Raw genomic sequence first — 6083 nt, 5'->3', positions numbered from 1 at the left:
CACATCCAGCTTGTGCCATCTTTCTTCTTCAGCAGAAGAAGGGAACGGAAAAAATACTGGAAGGGAAATCAGTTGGTTCCTGTTTACAGCAGATGGCACCCTGGGACGAAACCCAGGGAGGAACCTAAGCTGTACATGGTCAGAGAAAAAGGTGGTATATGGCTCCTCAGCGGACAAAGCTTGTAGTTCACTAACGCGTTTGGCAGGTGTGACTGCCAATAGCAGCGCCATTTTGCCGGTTAGCGACTTGAGGGAGACCTCTTCCAGAGGTTCAAATGGCTGGCCACATAGGGCGTTCAGGACCGGAATAAGGTCCCAATGGTGGACAGGGGTGTTTACCACCGGTCTCAGCCTAGTTGCCCCTTTAATAAAGGTGCTCACTAAAGGATCCTGAGACAAACGCCTCCCCAGATAGGCGGACAGGGCCGCTACGTGTACCTTGAGTGTGGCCGCAGCAAGACCTCTGTCTAGTCCGTCTTGAAGGAAGTCCAGGATCGCCTCCGTAGGGGGATCGGTGGAGTCCACTTGATGCTGCAGACACCACGCATTAAAGATGTTACCTATTCGACGGTAGTTCCTGTTAGTCGAATCTGCTCTGGCGCTGGATAGGGTCTTCAAGACGGCTTGTGACAGTCCTCTATTTCTCAATAGGGACTGGTCAACCTCCAGGCTGTCAGGTTGAGTCTCCTCAGATCCTGGCATCTCAGCTCTCCTTGGGTTACCAGGTCTGGGAGTGGGGGAAGCCTCCAATATATGCCCTGACTCATTTGTATGAGCTGAGCAAACCAAGCCCTTTTTGGCCAGAACGGGATTATGGCTATTCCCGAGGCTTGGTCCTGTCTTATTTTTATCAATACCTTCGGTATGATTGGAATTGGAGGGAATATGTAAAACAGCCTGAACCTCCATGGGATGGACAGGGCATCCACCGCCAAGGGATTGTCCTCCTGGTACAGAGAGCAGAAGGTCCCCACCTTGGCGTTGAGTCAGGTAGCCATAAGATCGACCTCCGGGAGACCCCATCTCTGGACGATCTGTTGAAATACGTCTGGATTGAGAGACCATTCTCCTGATACGGTAATACCCTGACTCAGCTGATCCGCTACTATGTTCAGGGAGCCCTTTATGTGAACAGCGGATAACTGGACCAGATTCTTCTCCGCCTAGGCAAATATGAGATTCGTCTCTCTCAGCAAGGTTGGTGACCTGGTGCCCCCTTGTTTGTTTATATAGACTACCACCGTCATATTGTCTGACCGGTTTTTGACAGACTTGCCTTTCAATTCTGGGGCAAAGTGTACTAGGGCCAGGTACACTGCTCTGAGTTCCTTGAGATTGGATGACCCCAGCTCCGGACATCTCCATCGTCCTTGTACAGTTTTGTCTTGACAATGGGCTCCCCATCCCCACTGGGATGCATCTGTTGTCAACAGGGTCCACACTGTCGGGACCGTGGACCTTCCGTCTTTCAGGTGTATCCACCATCTGAGGGAAAGACGGGTAGCGGGAGAAAGGCAGATCTTCTTGTGCAATCCCCGTGGAGACCTGTTCCAGGTTCTCAACACTTCCATCTGCAGGGGACGCAAATGCCATAAAGTCCAAGGCACCGCCCTGGCCGAGGATGACATCAGGCCCAGGACTCTCATGGCGGTCCGGATGGTTACCTGCCAAGTGCGCAATAGGAATCGTGCACTGGCTTGGATTCTTTCCTTCCTTGGACTGGAGAGGAAGATCTGCATCGCTTCTGAATCCACTATAAATCCGAGGAATTTTCTTCAGGTGGATGGAACGATTTCGGACTTCTCCCAATTGATAATCCTAACTCCTGTAGGAAGTTGATGGCAAGGTTGAGCTGCTGGAGGAGGGCAGCAGGAGACTGAGCTTTCAGTAGCCAGTCGTCTAGATAAGGGACGATGAAAAGACCCTGAAGTCTGAGGGCCGCGGCGACCGGAGAAATCACCTTGGTGAATACCAGTGGGGCGGATGTGATGCCGAATGGCAGAGCTGTGAATTGATAGTGCTCCCTGTGGCCGGCCATAGCGACGGCAATCCTGAGGAACTTCCTGTGGAAATGAGCAATGGGGACATGTAGATAGGCGTCCCTCAAATCGAGGGTAACCATCACCTCTCCTGGCTGAAGAAACACAGCCACGGAATCCACGGTTTCCATTCGAAATGACCTCTTCCTGATAAACCGATTGAGGTACCTCAGATCTATTATCATCCTCCAGCCCCCGGTGAACTTGGGGACTAGAAAGACGGGGGAGTAGACTCCCAGACCGAGGTCTGAGGCTGGTACCTTCTCCAGGGCGCCCTTGGTAACATATTCGGCAACCAAGGCTTCTAGACTGGCCTGCTGAGAAGGTGGAAGAGTTTGGGTGGAAAAAAACCGATCTGGAGGTGGAAGATGAAAGTCGATGTGATACCCGTGTTGTATGATCTTCAACACCCATGGGTCTTGGATATGGGTGAACCATGCTCTGGAAAAGGAGGAAAGACGTCCTCCCAGGAAGGGGGGCCACAGGGAGCTGCCCCACGTCAAAACTCAGGCTTCCTCTTGGTGTCCTCCTTGGAAGCGCCACGACCAGCTCCCCTAGGGCGATATCTAAAACGCCGTTGTTGGGAAGGGCGTCTATAATTAGAGGAAGAACCTCTGCCTCTAGAGGGAGCACGTCTGCCCCTGGATGCTTGAGGTAGGGACCTTCCCCTACCTTCAGCTAATCCCTCCATAATGGCGTCTAAGCTTTGGCCAGACACCCTTCCCGGCTCAAAGGGGAGAGCACAGAGTGCTGCTTTAGATGCAAAATCTGCCCGCCAAGGCTTTAGCCAAAGGGGTCTACGGGCCGCAGTAGACAACGCCATAGATTTGGCGGAGATTTTTAATTGATGGCAGGAGGATTCCGCCAAATAATCTGCAGCCCTATGAACTCTTTTCATAGAGGCCAGAATCTCATCTCTGTCTACGCCCAAGTCTATATCCCGCTCCAAGGCGGCTAAGCGGTTGCGCAAAAAGTCACCAACCATAGAGGAGGCTATGGCCACAGAGGCTTGCGCGGAGGAAGCTGAGTAGACCTTCTTCAGAACGGAGTCCGCCCTACGATCCAGAGGGTCCTGAAGATTTGAACCATCTTCCAAGGGCACCAGGGTTCTGCGGGACAGCTTTGCTACGGCCAAATCCACCTTCGGGGGAGGCCCCCAGGAATCCCACTGGGTAGTGTTAATAGGAAACAAACTCTTGAAGATCCTGGAAAGCGAATGTCCTTTCTCTGGCTGTTTCCACTGCTGCGCCATAAGGTCGGTCAGCGTGGCGTCCGCATGGAAGGCAATATGTCCCCCAGAGGCAGACGTGGAGGCTTCCCCGTCAACATCTCGGCCCACTGTAGACCGGATGGACTTCAGCAGCCTGCCCGTTTGTTCATAATGGAACGCAGTTCTGCTGGAATAACTGAGTCGTCCTCGGAGGAATCATCCTCTGCCACCCGCAGGTGTTACAAGGGGGGGGGGAGAGACGAGGAACGGAGCTCAGAGCATGGTCTCCTGGTGAGCTGAGACAAGGTGCAATGGATCCCTTTGAGGGAATCATCCTGCAAAACAAAAAGGAGAGTACAAGCAAGGGAAAAACTATTTACCCAAGCGATGCCCAAACTCACCATCTCCTTGACCCAGGCCATCATATCTCTGGGAGAGGGCTCCACAGGTGGAGGACCTCTGCACCCACGACAACGGGCCCACTCATAGCCTGAAAATAGGCAAGTTATAGGACCAGTAGTACCCCGCAGGGCACAACCTTTCAAGCCGCTACCTACCATCAGGGAGCGGTGTGTCGCAATCGAAGCAGGAAAGATGTTTCCTCTTGGAAGAGGTTTTCCTCCTACCATCCCCAGGAGGGGTAGTAGAGGATGACATATCCTACAGAGAGAGATAATAGACCATGCAACACTGTCACCATGACATCATACCAGCTTTTAAAAAAAGGGTAAATCTTACCAGGTCCAGTAGACCGGACAGCGAGGTGACTTGGCGCCCAACGTGCGACACGAACCCACGACCTTGAGATTAAGAGTCTCATGCTCTACCGACTGAGCTAGCCGGGCTGGCGCTGTGAACAGGATCTGAACCTGTGCGGGGAGACCCCATTGGATTTCGAGTCCAAAACCTTAACCACTCGGCCATCACAGCCGGTTCCCAATAAAGTTTGCAAACTGGAAAAGAGTTCAAGATCAATGAACACCACAATCGCACGCCTTCAGCAGATACTGCAGGAAGGTCTCTGACACCAGGCCAGCCAGCCTCTTAATTCTGGCCGGCTGGAAGTGGGCGGAGCCACAATCAAAGCAGGTGAGGCAACCTGCCCAGACAACTAACCCTGTAATCAGGGGTCTGCAAAGATATACATTCCCCCCCACCAAGAGGCCCTTAACACGGGCACTTACCCCCACATCTCCCCGTCTTTAATAAGGCCTGAATCTTCCCTGAGTGAGCGGCCGCCAGCGCCAGGCCGTTGCCATGGCGCTATGATACTTCCGGCGAAACCGGAAGTGCGCGCTTACAGCGGCCGGCGAGGAACAGGATACACAACAGTGTGGTTCCACCCGCCGGCAGTCCGTGCGGCCACCAGAGGCGGCATGCGGAGTCCCCGGACTCTCACCAAAATGTCAGGTAAGTCACAAGGAGCAGGGGAAGCGGAGGAGAGGGGGGGCAGGGGGGATAGAGGGGGGTAGCCACACATGGCTAACAAGCACCTTCTCCCCGCAGGGCACAGAAGGTGACAAGAAGAAAACAACCGCTCAGGAGGTGAGTGATCCTGCTGAGCTTCTCAAAGAGGACACAAGTCCTCCCACCTGTCCTCTGTCCACACAGGACAGAAAAAAACACGCAGAGGGGAGGTTCTTGTGCCCTCTTATAGGGCCTGCCACGCATTTGATTGGCTAATTAAATATCCGCCTGTCCTACCAGCACACAGGGGCAGAAATACCCCACATTGTGCCGCTGTTGAGGACGACAGGGAAAGTTTGTGAGTTTGGATGTTTGTGGGTTTGTGTGTTCGGATGTTTGTTATTCAATCACGCAAAACCCGCTCGACCGATTTGGCTGAAATTTTCCACAAACATAGTCACTACACTGGATTGCGCAATAGGCTACTTTTCGTCACAATAGCGCACATACATTTGTGCCAGGATCCCCACAAAACCCAAACTCACACCACCATCTCTGCAGTCTCACACACTTTGGACCATAGCAAGCCACAAAATTCATATTGCCCTCTACAGCCTCGCCCCTAACCCCACACAATCTCATATACATATACTTTACCACTTTGCCCCTCACCTTAACAATACTCCAGGAGGTTCTCTTTAACGCTCCGGAGCAGCCATGTTTGCCGACCCCCACCTCTCTGACAATCCGCGACACCGCCCACCCATGTCAATACCCCTAGGAGGTCTAATAAATGCAAAAAAAAAGTTTAAAAAAAATTAAAAAAAATATAAAAACAAATAAAAAGGATTAAAAATTCAAATCACCCCCCTTTCCCTAGAACACATATAAAAGTAGTTAAAAACGGTGAAACATATACATGTTAGGTATCCCCGCGTCCGAAATCGCCCGCTCTACAAAGCTATACAAATATTTTTCCTGTTCGGTAAACGCCATAGCGGTAAAAATGGTCAAAAGTGCAAAACCGCCGTTTTTTCACTCTTTTGATTCTGATAAAAATTTGAATAAAAAGTGATCAAAGCAATAACATTTCCCGAAATGGTAGAAATACAAAGTACACCCAGTCCTGCAAAAAAAGACGCCCTATACATCCCCGTACACGCACGTATAAAAAAGTTACGGCTGTCGGAATATGGCGACTTTTCAAAAAATAATTTTTTAACACAGTTTCGGATTTTTTTAAGGGGTCAAAATGTAAATAAAACCATATAAATTTGGTGTCCCCGGAATCGTAATGAAACACAGAATACAGGGGACAGGTCATTTTGGTTGCACAGTGAACGCCGTAAAACCAAAACCCGTAAGAAAGTCGCAGAAATGCATTTTTTCTTCAAATCCACCCCATTCTGAATTTTTTCCCTGCTTCC

The 6083-nt window shown here is 51.1% G+C and overlaps 1 non-coding gene across 1 annotated transcript; it reads right to left on the bottom strand.

Moving 5' to 3' along the window:
• Positions 1-4097: 4097 nt before the first annotated feature.
• On the bottom strand, positions 4098-4179 carry TRNAS-CGA (transfer RNA serine (anticodon CGA)). Its single transcript has one exon. It is a non-coding gene; the product is annotated as a tRNA-Ser (tRNA).
• Positions 4180-6083: the final 1904 nt, after the last annotated feature.

The sequence above is a fragment of the Leptodactylus fuscus genome, chromosome 4 (genome assembly GCF_031893055.1).
Source record: "Leptodactylus fuscus isolate aLepFus1 chromosome 4, aLepFus1.hap2, whole genome shotgun sequence".
NCBI lineage: Eukaryota > Metazoa > Chordata > Amphibia > Anura > Leptodactylidae > Leptodactylus > Leptodactylus fuscus.
This window is presented reverse-complemented; position numbering and strand designations above follow the sequence as displayed.